The sequence below is a fragment of the Nansenia antarctica genome (genome assembly GCF_963989245.1).
Source record: "Nansenia antarctica genome assembly, chromosome: 3".
NCBI lineage: Eukaryota > Metazoa > Chordata > Actinopteri > Argentiniformes > Microstomatidae > Nansenia > Nansenia antarctica.
Genome location: NC_137688.1, coordinates 75,686,946 through 75,709,662, shown reverse-complemented (window position 1 = coordinate 75,709,662; position 22,717 = coordinate 75,686,946).

The following is a 22,717-nucleotide window of genomic DNA, read 5'->3' as shown; positions in this document are numbered from 1 at the left end:
TGGGGATCCATAGAAACAAACAAATAGACTCACATATCATCTGCCTCTGGTCCTCATGGGCAGCGACAGGAAGAACCCGGACAGCGAGTCTAGCTTGAGGGGTAGGTGGGGGACATCCCTACCGCCCTCCCTGGTGGCCGAGAGCATGCGGGCCCTGGCAACGTACTCGTACCTGCCCCCCCACATGAACTGAAACACAAGCCTCCGTCACAGAGGCCTCCACCTTCTCTGCCTCCGCCTCCATGTTCATTGTATCACCCCAGCTGGGTGCCAGGGCGGGGGGCACCAGCATTCCTGGAACCGCCTGGTGTCCCCCCCCCTCCTCCAGGCTGGGCGACAGGGCCGGGAGCACCGGCACTCCCTGAACCGCCTGGTGCCCCCCCCCTGCCTCCAGTGTCCCTCCGGAGACCTGTTCTGCGGAGGTGGAGGAGGAGAAGAGGTCCAGCGAGAGAAGGGGAGGGGTGCGCTCACCCCCGCCCTTCACCCGCTTTGTGTCCCCCTCTTCCTCCCCCTCCACCTTGCTCTCTTCATTGGTGCTCTTGTCCTTGGCCTTCTTTCTCAGTTTTACCCTCCCGGTGCTGCCGACGTCCCCCGGAGCCTCCTGCAGTGTTGTAGAGGCCCCCGGCGGCGACAGCATATCCTGCTCTCCAGGCTCTCCATTTTGCGCCGCCAGGAACCCCCTCAGCTCCTTGAGTATAGTTGTTCATTTATGTATTAGTTTAATTAATTGATTCCCTGCATGATTTAAATGTACCTGACTAGGTCTATATATACCTTGAGGTCATCAGTGTCAGGAGGCTCGTGTTCTGTTCAGTTATTAGTTAATTTGGGCCCGTCCATTATGTTATTCATTTTCCTTTGTAACCCACTGTTGGTTTTTGTTAACCCTGTATTATTTTTGGGTAAATAAAAACCCTTAATTTTCACATTTTCCCTGTGTCCTCGTGCCTATACTTGCTCGGTCCATCCCCCGTCAGCGCCTCCAGGGTCCCCCCCTCCTCCTCCAGCCGAGGGATGACGGTGGCCCTCACCACGCCCTCTGCCGCAGGGCCCAGGCCCGCCGCCACCTGACCCGCTTCCTCCGGGTCTGCCACCCCCGGAGCTGCTTCCGACCTGGGCTCCCGGTCGGCGCCGTCCCATGGTGCTCCCCCAGCCCGTCCCGGGGCCCCTCTATCTCCCGGCTCGCCCCCCCTTGCGGCGTCAGCATATGACCTTTGCCGGTCCGGGGAGTCCCTGTAAAGGTGATCAGTCTTACCGCATTGGTGGCATTGTCTGGGCTGGGTGCAGTCTCTTGTAGTGTGTTCCGTAGACTGGCAGACTCTGCACCTCAGCCCGCCACAGTTTGCCTGCCCGTGACCGGCCTGCCGACACCGCCTGCAAAAGGGCATAAAAAAGGGTCCTCCTATCCGCCCCCAGCGAGAAAAGTGCCGGGGGGTGGACGTAGCCGTCGAATCCTTCCTCGTCCTTTCGGAGGAGCACCTGGAACTGGCACCGTCCCGTCCAGAAGCCCAGCGAGTCTCTGATGCGGCGGGCCTGCGACGTGACGTCCACATAGCGGACAAACTGAAAATGTCATATACAGACTGATCACTTGTGGCACAGTGGAGGAGAAGATATACAGACGGCAGGTGTTCAAAGACTCCTTGATCAGACAGACCACCGGGGACAAAAAAAATCCACCGCCTCGTCCGACACATGCGGGTTGTACATGTGCACCGTCAAGACCCGGAAATTGTTTTTCGCCAGGCTTGTCACTCTATAGAGTGACAGAGGCCTGACCGAGGCCTCGATGGTGCACACCTCCACGACCTTCCCGGTCCTGGCCGCCGGGTAGAACGTCACGTCGTATGAGTTCTCCATCAGATTCCCCTGCAGGCAGAGGACGTCAGCCACCGTCAGCTTCAGCTGCCCCATTAGGAGAGAGGGGGTGCTAGCAACCAATGTTAGGGGGCCCCCTAGTGGCTGGGGCCCCCCCGCGGTGCGTCGCTTGCGGGCCCGTCCGCTACGCCACTGCGATGGAGTCTCCGGGGAACATCTTCCATTTCCAGCTCCGTTGACACCAAGCAGAAGAAAACACTGGTGAGGGAGAGGGGACAAGTTGGCCTTCCTTGTTGCGCTGGGCCAGGGCCACGTTCTGTACAGCCTCCTCAGCCCACTGGGCCTCCAGCACAGCGACATCTAGCATGTTGTGGATGGATGAGATGGGACTCTCACCTGGAGGGAGGGAGAGTAAATATCAGTAACAGTAACTAACAGCTAATGGGGATCCATAGAAACAAACAAATAGACTCGCATATCATCTGCCTCTGGTCCTCATGGGCAGCGACAGGAAGAACCCGGACAGCGAGTCTAGCTTGAGGGGTAGGTGGGGGACATCCCTACCGCCCTCCCTGGTGGCCGAGAGCATGCGGGCCCTGGCAACGTACTCGTACCTGCCCCCCCACATGAACTGAAACACAAGCCTCCGTCACAGAGGCCTCCACCTTCTCTGCCTCCGCCTCCATGTTCATTGTATCACCCCAGCTGGGTGCCAGGGCGGGGGGCACCAGCATTCCTGGAACCGCCTGGTGTCCCCCCCCCCTCCTCCAGGCTGGGCGACAGGGCCGGGAGCACCGGCACTCCCTGAACCGCCTGGTGCCCCCCCCCTGCCTCCAGTGTCCCTCCGGAGACCTGTTCTGCGGAGGTGGAGGAGGAGAAGAGGTCCAGCGAGAGAAGGGGAGGGGTGCGCTCACCCCCGCCCTTCACCCGCTTTGTGTCCCCCTCTTCCTCCCCCTCCACCTTGCTCTCTTCATTGGTGCTCTTGTCCTTGGCCTTCTTTCTCAGTTTTACCCTCCCGGTGCTGCCGACGTCCCCCGGAGCCTCCTGCAGTGTTGTAGGGGCCCCCGGCAGCGACAGCATATCCTGCTCTCCAGGCTCTCCATTTTGCGCCGCCAGGAACCCCCTCAGCTCCTTGAGTATAGTTGTTCATTTATGTATTAGTTTAATTAATTGATTCCCTGCATGATTTAAATGTACCTGACTAGGTCTATATATACCTTGAGGTCATCAGTGTCAGGAGGCTCGTGTTCTGTTCAGTTATTAGTTAATTTGGGCCCGTCCATTATGTTATTCATTTTCCTTTGTAACCCACTATTGGTTTTTGTTAACCCTGTATTATTTTTGGGTAAATAAAAACCCTTAATTTTCACATTTTCCCTGTGTCCTCGTGCCTATACTTGCTCGGTCCATCCCCCGTCAGCGCCTCCAGGGTCCCCCCCTCCTCCTCCAGCCGAGGGATGACGGTGGCCCTCACCACGCCTTCTGCCGCAGGGCCCAGGTGCTCCCCCAGCCCGTCCCGGGGCCCCTCTATCTCCCGGCTCGCCCCCCCTTGCGGCGTCAGCATATGACCTTTGCCGGTCCGGGGAGTCCCTGTAAAGGTGATCAGTCTTACCGCATTGGTGGCATTGTCTGGGCTGGGTGCAGTCTCTTGTAGTGTGTTCCGTAGACTGGCAGACTCTGCACCTCAGCCCGCCACAGTTTGCCTGCCCGTGACCGGCCTGCCGACACCGCCTGCAAAAGGGCATAAAAAAGGGTCCTCCTATCCGCCCCCAGCGAGAAAAGTGCCGGGGGGTGGACGTAGCCGTCGAATCCTTCCTCGTCCTTTCGGAGGAGCACCTGGAACTGGCACCGTCCCGTCCAGAAGCCCAGCGAGTCTCTGATGCGGCGGGCCTGCGACGTGACGTCCACATAGCGGACAAACTGAAAATGTCATATACAGACTGATCACTTGTGGCACAGTGGAGGAGAAGATATACAGACGGCAGGTGTTCAAAGACTCCTTGATCAGACAGACCACCGGGGACAAAAAAAATCCACCGCCTCGTCCGACACATGCGGGTTGTACATGTGCACCGTCAAGACCCGGAAATTGTTTTTCGCCAGGCTTGTCACTCTATAGAGTGACAGAGGCCTGACCGAGGCCTCGATGGTGCACACCTCCACGACCTTCCCGGTCCTGGCCGCCGGGTAGAACGTCACGTCGTATGAGTTCTCCATCAGATTCCCCTGCAGGCAGAGGACGTCAGCCACCGTCAGCTTCAGCTGCCCCATTAGGAGAGAGGGGGTGCTAGCAACCAATGTTAGGGGGCCCCCTAGTGGCTGGGGCCCCCCCGCGGTGCGTCGCTTGCGGGCCCGTCCGCTACGCCACTGCGATGGAGTCTCCGGGGAACATCTTCCATTTCCAGCTCCGTTGACACCAAGCAGAAGAAAACACTGGTGAGGGAGAGGGGACAAGTGTTAGGGTTAACATGACATTAGGATAGGTACAATCTGCTGCTGCATCAATCAATTCTTAAGCCTTTTCCTGAAGTGTGCAGCTGGGTACTGTATTCTCCCACAGGTAGGATTGCACTGGCTGGAGAGAGTTTACACTATATCTTACAGACAATTAGTTAGAAATCCATGTTGGGGAAGTGCACAAGCACACACTTGAGGGAAGGTGTGGTGAATTAGGACATTTGAGCTATGGTAGCACCAGAGCCAGCTTATAATAATAATAATAATAATAATAATAATAATAATAATACATCCGCGTACGGATCGTGGATAATCCGTGATCCCTACGGATCGCCCTCCACGGTTCGGAACGCATGTGTACCGCGGATCAATAGCAAAATGTAACCAAGTAATAATATTACTTTGTAGGAGTGACGGCAATAACAGGACGATGTAGTCGTTTTGCCGGTAGAAAAACAATCATGTGCGCTTTATTCTCACTCTCTGCATGCGTACTGACAACAACAACATTCATTCTTCTCTGTCCCACTTATATCCCGTCATATCACCCGCTAAGCAGCCTGGGTGATGTAGTAAACACAAACATATAACAATGCTTTGTACAAGGCTGGAACGCCGTGAATTATGAATACTTTGCTCGCTAACGAGCGGTCACTACAACTTAATATCTCTTGTAAATCACAATGTAGAGTTGGTATGAAAAAATAGACGTGACAGTTGCGTGCTTTATTTTACTCTAAAGCGCGTGTAGGTTGATAATGAAAAAAAAAATATATATATATACTCTGTTACGTACTCACTCCACGTGAAGCTGGGAATCCACAGTAACAAGTATCATGGCGAGTGCTAGCAACGTTGGCGAACTGGAAAGGCCTCCCTCGTCATTTAAATCACACGTATGGGAGCACTTTGGCTTCCCTGTCACTTATAATAATGATGGAAGGAGGGAGGTCGATAAGAAAGTTACGGTGTGTAGGCATTGTGCCACGCGGAAATCTTATGAGGCAGGCAATACGTCAAGCATGGCCACACATTTAACGCGACATCACCCAGGTGTGTTGATGACGGGGGGCAAGAAAAAAGTAGCTGAACAACAACTTCTCCAAACGTCATTTAAACAACCGATTCCTGCAGACTCAGACCGGGCTAAAGCCATTACGAATTCAATTGGGAAGTTTATCGCGGCAGACATGAGGCCATACTCCGTTGTGGAGAACAGAGGGTTTCAAAATATGATCAATGTCCTTGAGCCACGTTACAGAATCCCCTCGCGCCCCCACTTCAGTGAGAAGGTTGTGCCCGACCTCTATGAAAAGAACAGGATCCTAATTGTCGGCGAATTAGCAAATGCATCCTCTGTTGCCCTCACCACAGACGGGTGGACCTCCCGTGCAACGCAAAGCTACGTGACCGTGACGGCTCACCACATCACAGCAGAGTGGGAGATGCGCAGTCCCGTGCTGCAGACGCGCGCACTCTATGAGAGTCACACAGGTACCAATCTGGCGCAGATCCTGACAGGAGCAGTAGCAGAGTGGAAGCTAGAGAGACCCAATATAAATATCCCAGTCACCACAGATAATGCCAAGAACCAAGCAAATGCAGTGATAGAAGCTGGACTGGGGCCACAGATAGGGTGCTTTGCACATTCCATTAATTTAGCATCCCAAAGGGGAATCTCTGTCAACCGGATGGACCGCCTCCTTGGGAGGATCAGGAAGGTTGTTTCCTATTTCCACAGGAGCACAACAGCCGCTCATTTGCTTAAGACCAAGCAAGAAATGCTACAGCTACCAACCCACAAGCTCATACAGGATGTCACAACAAGATGGAACTCCACCTATGACATGATGGAGCGCTATCTGGAGCAGCAGGCAGCTGTATACTCTGCACTGACAGACAAGACCCTGAAAAGAAATGTCAAAGACATTGTCACCTTGTCTGATGGTGACGTGAAAGTGGCAGAAGAGGTCCTCCAAGTGCTCAAACCCCTAAAGATGATATCAACTCTGATGAGCACTGAAACAGCACCATCTGTGTCCATGATCCTACCTCTGAAAACAAGGATTCTACAATCCATGGCCCCAGATGAGCAAGACAGCAACATCACTGGAGATGTCAAGGCTGCCATTAGAGGGGACCTGACCCCCCTCTACAGGACTACCTTCATCGATCTACTGCACTGGACCCAAGGTTCAAGTCGCTGTCTCACCTAGACCCTACCCTACGTCAGAGGACATACAGCGATCTCATCACTGAGATTGTGGGCACTGAAGAAAAGGTTAAAAAATATATATATATACTGTATATAAACATTTTTTTTTACCTAATATTTAATTACCGTATTTTCCGCACTATAAGGCGCACTTAAAAGTCCAAAAAAAAAAAAAAAAACGACAGTGCGCCTTATAATCCGGTGCGCCTTATATATGGATCAAAATGTAAAAATTACATGACCAATATTTTTTTTTTAATAATAATAAAATGTTTCAGTACGACTGGTAAACTACAAAGCCGCACCGCTTGCAGCATTACGGTAATCAGTAAACGACGGCCGCCATCTTGGAATCTCCGCGAATGCTATGCTATTGTTATGCTATCATGTGCTCTGAATGGATGCCGTACTCACCCAACTGTTCAATTCGGACACTGAAGAAGAATAATTCAAGGGATTCGTGGACGAGGAATGAACTGAAAAAGTGAGCTTTACGTGTTATACATAACTGAACAATGTTGAGTTATGCACTAACGTTTGATTTAGTGGTATCAGACTGTTTCTTTTACTACGTGTTTACTGAAATAAAGTTTGAATGTTTGACTGAATTGAATTAATGAACATCTCATCCCTCTGTCTCCATGTCATTGTAGAACACCCATGCCTTTGGAATGTGAAGCTTGAGGTCTACAAAGACAAAGAAAAGTTCCCCTCCACGTTTGGGAGAAGAGTGAACTGTTGGGAATTTGTATTAAAATAACTAGAAGTGATAAATCATGTACTATGTGCTCATTTAAATAATATGTGAATGCGGTCAGTTGAGAACAATAGGAAGGTCACGCAAAGCCAAAAGAGAGGTTCTGTTTTTGAGCGACAAGAAGAAATACAAGCTCCTGACTAAAAGAACGTTTTATGATTCAAACTGCCTGTAAATTACTTATTTTTACCTATGTGCTAACAACCATTTTACACCTGCTGTTATAATATTCTATTTTCTGTACTTTCATAACTAATGATTAATGATAAGTCTATTCTTCTAACTTGTAAATCGAATCCTAATATTACTGTGTAAACTTCAATAGTTGTGTTTTCACAAGACATTCTGATAACAAGACATTCTGATAAGGACACTGACACAATGCTCTGCTCATACAAAGTACGATATCACCATGGGAACGAGACGCTAGCAGGACACTCAAGCTGATAACATACATACACTCTCGCACCCACACAAGAGAAGAATTGAAGGCCAACGCTAACGAGAAGACTTTCTGCAGCTGCAACGGATTTGTGCTGACACTTGGAAAACTACCAGATAGAGGGGGGGGGGCATCACCCAGCCCAAAATGTTTGATGAATTGTATAAAGGACTATGTACGGAGGTGAGAGGGACTCTTGTTTTAGTGGAGCCACTGCAGTTAACTTGTTGACGGCTAGCTGAGATAGGCCTGCAGAGGTGAAACTAGAAAAGACTCTTTTCCATGGAAATGAACTATTATTGCTTGCTGATGTGCTTGAATAAATATTATCTTAATGAACAGTTCAGTAGTGGTGCCTAATATTTGATTGGATCATATCATCTTAAGAAGTGATATCAAGAACGTCTCGTTGAGATTAAACGAACTCGCTTGTAAGTGACGACTCAATTAAATCGATACTGGAGAAGTTGATCGCCTTACAGAACAAGGCTGGGAGATATTGTTAATATTGTTAATATGTTATTGTTAATATTGTTATGTCTCCATGTCATTGTAGAACACCCATGCCTTTGGAATGTGAAGCTTGAGGTCTACAAAGACAAAGAAACGTTCCCCTCCACGTTTGGGAGAAGAGTGAACTTGTTATATTGTTTGGGAGATATTGTTAATATGTTATTGTTAATATTGTTAATATGCACATTAACGTTTGAACAACGTTTGAACGTTGAACAACGTTTAAGAACGCTTAATAAAGTTTGACTTTATTTGACTGTTGTGTTGACATTCCCTTTAGCACAGCTCCATCTAGTGGATGCATAACGCAACCCCAGTCAAAAAAAAAACCCGACAGTGCGCCTTATAATCCGGTGCGCCTTGTATATGAAAACAATTCTAAAATAGGCCATTCATTGAAGGTGCGCCTTATAATCCGGTGCGCCTTATAGTGCGGAAAATACGGTACTTAAATAATAAATACTGCAATTATTTTAGTCTATGCCATTTTGGATTTAGATAATAATGTATGTTATTGCTACAATTATAGTTCTATGAAATATGAAAATAAATGATTAGTTAGATTAATAGTTCGATTCCTTTTTTCTGCAGGGTCAAGCCACAGAGCTGCCAGGAGAAGACGCAGAGCCAGAGGCATCTCCTCCACAAAAGAAGTCAGCCATGCAGGAGCTTTTTGGGGAGACCTTTGTGAGCAGCATGGACATAGTCCAGACGTTTGCCAACACCATTGAGGAGGAGGTGTCATCCTACAAGGTAGCAAGCAGCATTCCACTGGATGGTGATCCACTGGCATGGTGGAAAAGGAATGAGGATAAATACCCTCACGTTGCCATGATGGCAAGACGCTACCTGGCTGTGCCGGCTACTTCAGTTCCTAGCGAGAGGGTGTTCTCCACAGCAGGAGACATAGTGACTGCAAATAGGTCTGCCCTCTCCCCAGACAATGTGGACATCCTCATCTTTTTGAAAATGAATATGAAGAAGTTATAAGCTTGAGGCTGCTTTGCTTTATTTACTTTTTTTTCTTACCATGTTTAAAGGATTTCACTTTATTATTTAGGTAAAGTTAGGTTTCACTTGGCAACCAGATTGCAGCAGTGATGTTATATATATGTTGTTATATATATATTATATACTGTATATGTTGTATAGATGTTATATATATATATATATATATATATATATGATATATATATCAGTTTTGACATCTTGAATGTTGTTTTTTTGTTTCACACATTAAAAGTGGTGTTTTTACAGAATTCAAGGAAAATGTTGTTTTTATTAAAAATATATATGTTTTGTGTTGATCCGAAAAATGATGCGATCCGTGACTCAAAAACCGTGACACGATCGGATCCGTGAGTAGGTGATCCGTTACACCCCTAATCAACACTGATGCATATCTTGCTGTGACCTGCCATTTTATAGATGCAAGCACCTCTTTGCACTCTGTTGTTTTAGGGGTGCTGCATTTCCCTGATGCACATACTGCTGCGAATTTGGCCAACGTCAAAGCAGCACTTATGGCCCAGTGGGGTATTACCAACAAAGTGTCTTGCATGGTGACGGATGGCGCAGCAAATATGGGTGCTTGTGCCAAGGAGTTGCGCTTGCGTCACACAATTTGTGTGGCGCACACTTTAAATTTACTCATAAAAAAGGCTATTAAAGAAAACAACATGTTGGCTGACATCCGGGCAAATTCTCGGAAGATGGTGGCAGGCTATTTTAAGAGCAGCACCACTGCAAAGGTGAATTCCTTTCTTTCATTGCAATATTCTAAATGACACTGTTTGGTTTAAGTTGCTGCTGCAGTGACTCTTGAATTAATCACTTTTTGTTGGCTAATTTTATAGGAGAGGCTGACACAGGTGCAGGAGCAAATGGGCCGGCCGGCACTGAAGCTGATCCAAGAGGTGGATACACGCTGGAACAGCACATACCATATGCTGCAGCGTGTGTATGACCTCAAGGCTCCTATAGCAGCAGCTTTGGCAGGCCTACGTACTGACATTGCCCCACTCACATTAGAACAATGACATAATTGCAGAATGTCTAAAAGTGCTATCCCCATTCAATGATGCCACAGTTGAGCTGTCAGAGGAGAAGAGTGTCCGGTTCAAAAGTAATTCCTCTTTTATCAATGCTATACCACACACTGGAGGAGGAAATGGGACTTGTCCAAACACAAGAGAGCACAGCAATGGCTGAGAGTCTAAGAAGACAGTTAAAGGAAAAGCTGTACATATTGCAATCAATGAGCATAATGTCACTGGTGACACTGCTTGATCCACGATTTAAAAAGATAGGCTTCTTTAGCCCCAATAAAGCAGCAGAGGCCGAAAGGAGGCTCACTTCCGAATGTGCTACTGTTATACGAAACAGCGCCGCCTCCGCCTCCTCCTCCTCCTCCTCGTCATCACAACGCCCCATATCAGAAGCTTCGCAGCCTGTGACTCAAGGTAATGTGTACTGGATACATTCCAATTGTCTTATTGTATATATTCACTGACAACCTGTTTGTCTGTCTTAGGTAGGGGTGGGCATCAATGATCGACGATCGATCATTGATCGATAAGGATCTTGGTCGATCACAAAATATTTTGCTCGATAATCATTAATAAATTGGATTTTTTTTAAATAATAATAATAATGGAAATTAGTTTGTCCACGTTATGTGTGAGAAATGAACTTTGCATTTGCCTTCGCATTGAATTTCGCAACGCAGTACGGCATGATGCAACAATTTCCCGTACGTTAGTGTAACCTCCAGTAATTCCAGGTTCCCCTCAACAAAGAGGCACTGAGAGCGTCTTATAAAAAAGTTCAAGTTTATTACACAGTTGTAAAAAAAGGTTAGCAGAGCAAGCTCGGAAAATGGCGAAGCGAGCGAAACGAAGCTTGGTGTGGGAGCATTTTGATCTGAAAGGCGACCTCGTTCATTGCAAACACTGCGCAGTGACCTATAAATACAACACGACAACGACCCCGATGAAATACCACCTGCAAACCGTACACCAGACCCTGATTGCTCCTTCGCTACCTTCTCAGCCCTCCATCATGTCTCATCTTATACGCGGGAGGTGTGATGCACAACGAGAAGAGAAAATAACGATGGCCATCTGTAAATTAATTGAAACAGATATTCTGCCGCTCAGTTTTGTCGAGGGTAGAGGATTTCGTGCGCTGATGCAAATAGTCGAGCCAGCATATCCTGTTCCATCGCGACGTTCTATAACCAGGCGCATAGAAATGCGCTACCAGGAGTCGAAGCAGCACCTGCTAAATAAGCTAGCACTAGCTAGCGACATGGTTGCCATAACTACCGACTGCTGGACGGCACTCAATACAGAGAGTTACATAACGATCACTGCTCACTTCATCTGAGAAGACTGGCAAATTGGCTCAGCCGTCCTGGTCACTGAAAGTCTGCCCAGTCGCCACACAGCTGACGTCCTAGCTGAGAAGCTAAATTACTCTGTAGCCCAGTGGAACATCGAAGGCCGCGTTATTGCATGCGTCCACGACAACGCAGCAAATATAGTTGCTGCCAACAGACCCGGCCGAGTCAACTGGATTTCCATGGCATGCTTCGCCCACACCCTCCAGCTAGCAATACATGATGGTTTTGCAATGTACTTGTATCGTGTCATCTCTGCCGCTGCCAAACTCGTGAGCCACTTCAACCACAGTACTGTGGCGACCAAAGCGCTCCAGAATTTAAAAAAATCGGCGTGCACGCGCATAAAACGCGCACTGGCGCTCAAAACAAAGACGTAGTTTCACCAAAAACTAGAGGGTGGCAACAATTATAATTTCTTGAATAGCGGTTAAGTCATTAAAGCCGAGCAGGTGATTTTATATAGAAGGTGATCAAATACCAATATATCCTACAGCTGCAGCGGAACATGCGGAACGCGCATTACACACACACAGAAAGATCAATACGAAGTAGGCCGACATGAGTACACGCACAAAACCGGCTAACGTTACTTATTAACTGTTTACACAAGTAAAATCACAGTGTGACAGTCAGATGGAGCATTCGGTAAACAACAACAGCAAGGTAATGCTATCAGTTGAGTTAAAGAAAACCAACCCCGCGCATATTGCTATGAATAGTTCGAAGCTAGGTGCTTGCACGTTAGGTGCGAGAGCTCGGTTAACCCATTAGCGGGAACATTATTTGTTTCACAAAATAGGCTGATTTAATTGACCATGAACATCAGAGTAGGGCTGCCACAAACGATTATTTTCATAGTCGACTAGTCACCGATTATTTTAACGATTAGTCGACTAATCGGATCATAAATTACAGCTTATCGCACAATTACTCAATCGCTCTTATTTAGCTATCATCTTCTAAATCAGCTTCTAAATTTAGCTTGAAGTTGTTAGTTGTTGTTGTAGGCATGTGCTAACTAAAAATAAAGACAATTAAAATGATTGTTCACTCAAAAATAGATATTTTAATGAACTTTGCAGATTTATTTCTGGCATCACTTGCATGTAATGTAATGTAAAGAGTAGTAGAGGGTGCAAACTGCTGAGTAAAATGAGGTAGGCTAGGCACTAGGCAACCAAAAGAATACAAAAACAAAAATAAATACTTGTACAGAGTACAAAAGTTTTGCTTTGCTTCACTCATCTCATAGTAGAACGCGCCTTCTTAGCACTGTAACGTTAAGACAACATTTTTAGCTATTTGATAAGTATCGCTTTGATGACAACGTAAAATAATGTAAGAAGGCTTTTAACGTAACGATATCGTTAGCCAATAACAAGCTAACTAGCTTACCGAGACGAGCCATCGTCTTCCTCGTCATCTGCCACAACGTGCTTCCTTTTTAGATGCTCGCTTATCATAGACGTGCTGCCATGATAAGCGAGTTCAGCTTTGCAAACTTTACATTTTACATTCTTTTTTTCAACGTTGTGGTTGAAATGCTCCCACACTTTAGAGGTACGAGGACAGGAAGACATTTCTCTGTTTGTTTTTCCGGGGAAGTCACGTGTGCCCCGGATGACCGACACTGCGCATGTACATCAAAGACACTGGGAGACGCTAGCCAGTGGCAGCTTCAGGGAAGAAAAACGAATGCTTATCGAATGAAATGAATGGTCTTTATTGTCATTGATATAGTACAGGTACCAAACAACGAAATCTGGGAGGGGGGGCTCCCCTGGTGCTAGGCAAAAAAAAATAAAAAAAAATTAAAAAACGCTTATTTCAGCTCCAAAAAAACATGCGACTACGGCGATTACCAAATATGTCGGCGACGATTTTGGTAGTCGACGTCGTCGTGACTAGTCGACTAATCGTGGCAGCCTTACATCAGAGACATACATTACGAATGTTCATTTAAAATACTCTATACTGAGCACTGCAGGCACGTGCCGTGAGCTTTTAGATTGGGTAAGCATAAGATATAGACAGTTTCAAGGAAATGCAATTTTGATGCCCTAGAACCCGCTAATAAACTGTAGTGTCACTTTGTGATCAGATTAGGCCTACCAAAAACAAAACAAAAACAGTTGCCAGTTTCGACTATATCAGGGGTGCTCATTGTTCAATCTTTTTTGAACCAAGATCTTTTCAAGTAGCCAGCCTGCTGAAATCGACAAGTCCAGTTTCAACATCGCAAACGCACACACACACACAACACAGACACACACCGTTTCCATCCTCCATAGTAAACTCACAACACACTTTCTTTTCACACTTTGTCACATAGGCACTTGACATCACATTAAACCCTCCCTCTCTATCTCTCTCAAAACACTTTTGGTCCAGAACCACTGGCATGGACAGCGGACATTAGGCCTATCTCAGCGATTGATTAAGCAGCTCTCTCTCAAACACTTTTGGTCCAGAAGGCACGGACAGCGACATTAGGCCTATCTCAGCGATTGATTAAGCAGCTCTCTGATTGATTGATTAAGCAGAGGAAGTCTTAAATAAGAAGCCATAACCAGCAGCACTCAAACCATATAAACAAGCACAGATCGCCACCAGCCTCGCGAATCATATAAATCATATAAACCGCTCATACCAGGCTTGCTGTATCCCCTAGCGACTCTCCCTTTCTGGGTGTGAAGATCGGTGACCGGTGGCTTCGGCCGGCCTTTCCAGTCCAGTCTACGAAATCCCTTTAGGTCGCTGACAGTAATGTCCAAATTCACAAAATCAAGCAAGTTTAAAAATCCTTATTGATTATTATTATTTAGATCGTTTGAGCTAGGTAGCAAGCTATTCTGCCGGGCGAGAGAAAGTAGTGTGAAACTTAAGTGAACTTGAAAGTGATAAGAGCCAATCAGTAGCTCTTATCGGAATGAACGAACTACTGATTGGCTGTAAGCATGCTTACTAGGGGTGTAACGGATCACCTAACTCACGGATCGGGTCACGGTTTTTGAGTCACGGATCGGATCATTTTTCGGATCAACACAAAACATTTTTGTTTTTTTAAAAACTGCTTTTTCCTTGAATTCTGTAAAAAACCCACTTTTACTATGTGACAAAAACCAACAACATTCAAGATGTCAAAACGGGTAATATATATATATATATATATATATATATATATATATATATATACATACATATCTATATAATATATATATAACATATTCTACACTCAAACATTACATAATTATACTGAAATACAGTAGAGAGGGAGGCGCCTGGTTGCAGCAGTGAGTCACTGGGCTCTTTAAAGCAGATGAATAAACATGTTTTATGCCACTTTTAACTAAATAATAAAGTGAACCCTTATTTTGAACATGGTATGAAAAAAATGCCTACATTATCAGAAGTTGTCGAGCTACCTTTTTCGTGCCTCCCGTCATAGTTGACAGAGAAGCCAAAGTGCTCCCATACATGGGATTTAAATGAGGGAGGCATTTCGAGTTCTTCTCCGCCGAACATCGTAACATGATACACTTGGGCCGCGTTCGTAAATTCGCTTTGAGAGCGCCGGAGCGCACACTGGGTCCGACGTCATAAAGCGACCAAGTAATTTGATTGGACAAGAGGCGTTCCTTGACCGCTGATCAGATTCCAGAGCGGATTTACGAACGCAGCCTTGTTGTTGTGGATTCCCAGCTCCACGTGTAGTGAGCAAACAACGGATTCTTTTTCTTTCGCATTATCAACCTATCATTGCGCTTTAGAGTCAAACAAAGCCCGCAACTGTCGCGTCTATCTTTTCATGGCAACTCTACATTGTGATTTACAAGAGATATTAACTAATATTAAGTAATATTATTACTTGTTAACATTTTGCAATTGATCCGCGGTACACATGCGTTCCGAACCGTGGAGGGCGATCCGAACGGATCACGGAATTTCCGTGATCCGTTACACCCCTAGTGTGTGTACATGTGTGTGTTTGTGTGCATACGTATGTCTGCGTGTACGCGTGTGTGCGTGTGGATACAGACAAGGGAACAGGAGTGGGGCGTGGGGTGCTCCTATGTCAGTAAACACCCCCCCTAACCCCTGACCCCTGACCCCTGACTCCGAGAGCGATGGAGAGAGCTACGGAGGGAGGAGGGGGGACGTTCGGGGGGAGGGGAAGAGAGAGGAGGAGAGAGGAGAGGAGAGAGGAGAGAGGAGAGAGGAGAGAGGAGAAGAGGAGAGGAGAGGAGAGAGGAGAGGACGTTTGGGAGGAGGAGAGGAGAGAGAGGAGAGAGAGAGGAGAGGAGAGAGGAGAATGAGATGTTTGAGGAGAGAGGAGGAGAGAGGAGAGGGGAGACATTCGAGGAGGAGAGAGGAGGAGAGAGGAGGAAAGGAGGAGAGAGAGAGAGAGACAGAGACAACCTTGGATGGTCCTCTTGAAGAGAGGAGAGAGAGGAGAGGAGGAGAGGAGAGAGAGAGGAGAGAGTGGAAGAGAGATAGTGGAAGGAGGAGAGAGAGTTGAAGCCAACCTTGGATGGTCATCTTGAAGAAGGCCTTGCAGGCCTCGCAGGAGGCCAAGCCGTAGTGGTAGCCGCTAGCGATGTCCCCGCACACCAGACACAGCCGCTTGGGCATGGAGTTCAGCATGTACTCGCACTTGATCTGAGACTCCTCCCCGATGGTGCTGGAGCAGTCCTCGTACCGTTTGTTTGCCCCTCCTCCTCCGCCCCCAGCGCCCGGGCCCAAACCCCCGGCCCCCGGCCCGTACAGGGTGGGGGAGTCCAGGCCGTTGTGGGGGTGGCTGCTACCGTTCATGGTGGAGGAGTAGGAGCCTGAGGCGTCGCTGGACCCCCCGGGGCTGTGGTGGTTGATGCTGTCGGCCAGGGAGGCGGGGCTGGAGGGTTCGGTCTTGATGTTGTAGGAGGAGGGGCAACTGGACTCGATGTTGTGGCGGTCTTTGTTGCTGGACATTCTGCAGAGAAGCCTGGGAGGAGGGAGGGAGGGGAGGTAGGGGGGGAGAGAGAGGGGGGGAGGGGAGATAAAGAGGGGACACAGAGAAGAGAGAGTTGAGTTGATTGTATTTGTTGTCGAGAACGTAGAGGTGCAGGATGGGAGAGAGGAGGCGTGTGTGGCTCTGTGTGTGTGTGTGTGTGTGTGTGTGTGTGTGTGTGTGTGTGGCTGTGTGTGGCTGTGTGTGTGTGTGTGTGTGTGTGTGTGTGTGTGTGTGTGTGTGTGTGTGGCTGTGTGTGTGTGTGTGGCTGTGTGGTGCGTGGCTGTGTGTGTATGACTGTGTGTGTGTGGCTGTGTGTGTGTGAATGTGAGTGTGTGTGGCTGTGAGTGTGTGAGTGTGTGTGTGTGTGTGTGTGTGTGTGTGTGTCCAGGCCCCAGCCATCAGTCACTCTAGTCAATATCAACTTGTTCTACATGAAGGTAATCAGTAAGGGGGCGCGGGACTGTTCAATCATGTCTGAGACAGCCTCACACACACACACACACTCACACACACACACACACACACAGAAACACTGGACAGTAACACACGCACACACACACACACACACACACACACATACAGCCACACACACATACAGCCACACACACACACACAGCCACACACACACACACATATATAAAATGAAACACTCACACAGAAGGAGGCAGAGGAAACCCCTACAATGATGAACAGACATCTTTCACCAACCCCCCCCACCCTCCCCACTCAATACCATCAAGCTTTTAACTATCACCCCCCCCCCCCCTCCCTCCCCTCCCCCACCACAGTCCCTAAGAGAGCCCTGTTAATGGCAGGTGTAATTAATAGATATCTCTGCTCTCTCTGTCTCCCTCTCTCTCTGTCTCCCTCTCTCTCTGTCTCCCTCTCCCTCTGTCTCCCTCTCCCTCTCTCTCTGTCTCTGTCTCACTCTCTGTCTCTCTCTCCCTCACTGTCTCCATAAGTCTGTCTCTGTATGTCTTTTCCCCTCCTCTCTCTCTCTCTCTCTCTCTCTCTCTCTCTCTCTCGTATGTCTTTTCCCCTCCTCTCTCTCTCTCCATCTCACTCTCACTCTCTCTCTTTCTCCCTCTCTCTCTATTTCTCTCCCTCTCTCTCTCCCTCACTGTCTCCATAAGTCTGTCTCTGTATGTCTTTTCCCCTCCTCTCTCTCTCTCTCCCTCTCTCTCCCCCGCTCTTTCTCTCTCCCTCTCTCTTTCTGAAAGGAAACACACAAAAGGGTTTTTAATTAAGGAGGGATGCTCCTAAACGAGTGCTCTGAAACCCAGTCAGCTTGTAAAAGATGCCATTCTACTGACGCCCATAAACCAGGGATTTTTTTTCATTATCAACCTATCATTGCGCTTTAGAGTCAAACAAAGCCCGCAACTGTCGCGTCTATCTTTTCATGGCAACTCTACATTGTGATTTACAAGAGATATTAACTAATATTAAGTAATATTATTACTTGTTAACATTTTGCAATTGATCCGCGGTACACATGCGTTCCGAACCGTGGAGGGCGATCCGGACCAAGCTTTTTGGCAGGAACTCCACCTAGAAGATAAGTGTTGTGCAAATATGTAGTCAGTCAATCAATGATTCCAAAGTGGGTTACTGAAGAAGACTCCTCAATGTCGGTTTATAATATTTATTCAGACAAAGATGTCAACACCCTGTGGGTGGGAATACAGCGTATGAGTAAATACAATTACCAAAACAAGACATACATAACAAGATATAAACAAACATGAACGATTACTGTTAACCACAATCTGATAATAAGATACATATAACTAATAACAGACTTACGTATAACAGGCAAACACGTCCTAAAGAGAGAGGAGAAACAGCGTGTATCCTCGGACCACCTGGCATCCACAATGGCCGCCACAACTTCTCCTAACTCTAACCTCTTAACAGAGAGTACTAAACACATAAACCAATACTATCGCCCCCTAGCGGTCGGGAGTACACTCCACCCTGCAGTTACAATATTACAGAGGATGGACTAAATAGACAGTTCTGTGAAAATGACCAGTGCAACTTCCTCTTACCATCCATGCAGGGGTTGTCATCGTAGATGGGCTTGACTGCGCAACTGAAGTACAGCTCTACATTCTTCTCAATCAGCCCAGAGTCAAATGGACAAAGGTGGCCACGCTTATCATAGACACTGTAATAAATAAAAAAAATCACACTTCTCTTTTACTAAGGTGAGAGCACAAAGCAGATACTGTTATGCCGTGTACAGTATTGCGACAGCACAAGGGGCACCACATTTTGCTTGACGTAAACTGGGAGCGCTCATTACCTGAAGTTTGTGATCCTGTGCTGGGGTAAGTCTTCATAACTCTCAAAGCCATCCTCATTTGAGTCGAACAGGGAGAGTCTCTCATCTGTTAACATTTCTGGCTCATCCAACTGAAAGCATACAAGTTTAGATAAGCCTCAGGCATTCAATGCTGATATAGGGAATACAACTAATAGGGATGCTCCGATTTATCGGCCACCGATTTAAATCGGCCGATTTCACTCCAAATGACTCGATCGGTGATCGGCAAAAATGGCCGATCGCAAAAACCGATTTTTTTTTTTTTTTTTTTTTTTTCCTGGGGAAGACAGATAACTGAACAGAAAACATAGGAGGACGTAACAGTATGTAAACCATGAAGGCCACGTTTATGATGTCTTTTATACAGCCATATCGACTGACTTGGGCTTCAGGCCCTAACTGGGTGATAGGCCAGACCTTTACTATGCCATAAAAATGGGTCTGCGTTTGCTTGGTGCCTAATGGATCAAAACTTTTGTCTAAAAAGCTAAAAATATGTAGGCTATCCAGTCAGTAGGCCTACAGTTATGTATTTAAAAAAAAATCGGTATCGGTATCGGTTGATCTTGAGGAAAAAAATCGGTGATCGGTATCGGCCCCAAAAATCCAGATCGGAGCATCCCTAACAACTAACATTAAAGTCAAATTTAATTAACTGTGACATGCTATTTTACCAGGTAACACTTGTCCCACTGAAGGAATTAGTTGCCAACACACTTTACCCTTTTCCCCACTTGGGCTTAAGTTCCTCACCGCAGTATCAGGATCTCCCGTAAACAACTTGAGGTCAGTGTCATCCAGATACTGCCTGCAGTCTGGACATTTGGGGGGTGGCGTCTGAAACAGGAGTGAAGCAATTTCCGTGATCCGTTACACCAATGCTTAATCTGGCCACATTAAACAGCGGGCTGAAGCATCGGAAAAAATAAAAAAGACATTTTCACGCATTCGAATGTACGCGAGGGACAGCAGAGAGAGAAGTGCTTATAGGGGTGGGCATCGATGATCGATGATCGATTAATTGATCGATAAGGTCTTGGTCGATCACAAAATATTTTGCTCGATAATCTTTTTTTCTTTTTTTTTTATAATAATAATAATAATAATAATGGAAATTAGTTTGTCCACGTTATGTGTGAGAAATGAACTTTGCATTTGCCTTCGCATTGAAATTCGCAACGCAGTACGGCATGACGGAAGTTCCCGTACGTTAGTGTAACCTGACCTCCGGTCAGCGCCATGGCACAGCTCCTCGGGGAGCAATACGCAGCAGGCGCTGCTGCTGACAAGTTTGCACCTTTCTGAGGGAGCCTTCTGCGGGCCTGAACTGCGACCCAACTAGGGATGGACGGTTTTTCGGTTATACCGAAAACCGGGGTTTATAAAAATAGAAACGTTTTTTTATCAAAACCGTCTGAAACCGGATTATTTATTTATTTTTTTTATGAAAAAAAAACCTTATTGATTGATCGATAATTGATCGTTAATTCGTTACGATGATCGAACAAAAAATGTTGATCGTTTGCCCACCCCTAGCTTATAATGCAACGCAATGCAAGCAAGCAGAATAGCGAGTGCTTACTCATGCAGGTGGCATCAAAATGAATGACTCCTGCTGCCCTGGGACCTAAAATACGACTCTTTTAATGAAAACAAACAAACGGTTACATGCACTTTTATTTTAATATTTTCACTGTCCTTTTTTATTTTTTCGTTGGGTAAGCACTGCTTACTATGCTTATATGGACGACACGTCCTTGGAGCACTGGTATAAGAACATGAACCAGAGAACAGCAGTAAATGCAATAACCCACAGTCGTCGCTGATGATGTTGCATTTTCGATTAGGATACGTTTACGGGATTGAAGGCACCGGCGACGGGAGGAGAGAAATCCAAATGTCCCGCTAAATTCGGACCAATCACAAAACTGTTTTGAAAGCGCGCGCGCCTGTTGAGAGCGATTCAGTCTCGATTGCAGTGCGAACACAAGCGACGAGGTTAATTGCAACATTGTAACAAATTGTAAATAACTACCCCTAAATCGTAACGAAATGTTGGTCTGGAAGCGGCCTAAATCTAGCTTCAATCTGCTTTTTTTTTCTGTTCTCCGGTCATAATAACTCGCTGCCTTTCTGCGCAGCCTGAATCAAAGTGGACTGTCTGAATCAATTAGTGGCGGAGGAAATTCATTCGTGGCGGCCCGCCACGAATAAATGCATATAGAGGAAACACTGCATTTATTTGAATTACCTTGTGTATGAAATGCTTTAAAAACAAACATGTCTTGCCTAATGTTACAGCCTCCTCAACACCCATCTCCTGCGTAATGAAAATGACGGGGCCAGATGCGCTGAATTCAAGGCCAAAGTGCGGTCTTCCCTCAGCCACCGAATGAAGGTATGTGTTAGGTAGGGTTAAAAATTGTAGGCCTTTTCCTGAATCAGTACAGAGTTGCCATTTTTTCTGATTTGCCAATTGATTATTCTTTTTCATTATTTATTCAGGTCGAATCTGAGGAGTTGGTGTCATCCGCACCCATCATCTCATCAATGTTGGATCCACGTCAAACACCTGCCATTTCTTACGGATGCACAGAGAGAGGCCGCAAAGAACAAACTGCTCAAACTTGGACAGTCAGTGGAGATGGAAGGCCCTATCCCACTGGCTGGAGGAGATGAGGCCATGCCGCCCGACTCTGAGGAGGACGAAGGAGCCCCAGCAGGAGCACCTGCTCCGGTCAGCGCCATGGCACAGCTCCTCGGGGAGCAATACGCAGCAGGCGCTGCTGCTGACATCCCCATCGAAACAGAAGTTTGCACCTTTCTGAGGGAGCCTTCTGCGGGCCTGAACTGCGACCCAACTGACTGGTGGAAATTGAACGAAAGAAGGTTTCCTAGGTTGGCCAAATTAGCACGGACCTACCTCTGCATCCCCGCAACCTCGGTGTCCTCGGAGCGAGTGTTTTCTGCGGCTGGCCTAACTGTCACCAGATTGCGTTCATCTCTCACCCCTGAACATGATCATCTTTCTGAACAAGAACCAGTAGGCCTGCCGCCTACAGTCTCTCGCTGGAGTTTACATTTAAGTTAAGCTGGACGCTCTTAAGGACACTAACGTTTTCAGTCATCCTCCTATTTGTGAGTAACTGTTTTTTTACTGCTCCTATGGTGACTTACTTATTTTCTATATTTTTATTTATAACGTAAAATGTGTTTAAGTTAAACAATTTAGGCTACTCACTGCCTTGTTTAAGAGGATTGTTATCTGACTGTAGTGTCTAGTTTGAATGTGAATGAATGAATGAATGTGTGCAATAGCAACACAAATAAAGTTTTTTCCCCAAGGAAAACATGCTTGTTATTTCTGCCCTAGTTTTTTTTTTTTATGGAAAAAAAGCTTATCAATTAATCGATAATTGATCGTTAATTCTTGCGATTATCGAAAAATAAATTTGTATCGTTTGCCCAGCCCTAGTCTTAGGTAACAAACTGTGGCGTCGTTTAGACACCACAGTCCTGCAGACGAGGACCCAAAATGGAACTGCAGACGCAACAGTGGAGGTCCAGACCTACCTGGGTGAACCAAACATCGAAAGGATACAGAACCCCCTACAGTATTGGGAAGAACACAAAAATGTGTATCCTAATTTGTATAAACTTGCCGTTGTTTTTCTATGCATCCCAGCTTCATCTGTGCCCTGTGAAAGGATCTTTTCAAAAGCAGGTGAAATCTTCTAAAAAAAAAAGAAACCGCCTGAAGCCCAGCACTGTGGAGAAGTTGTTATTTTTAAAT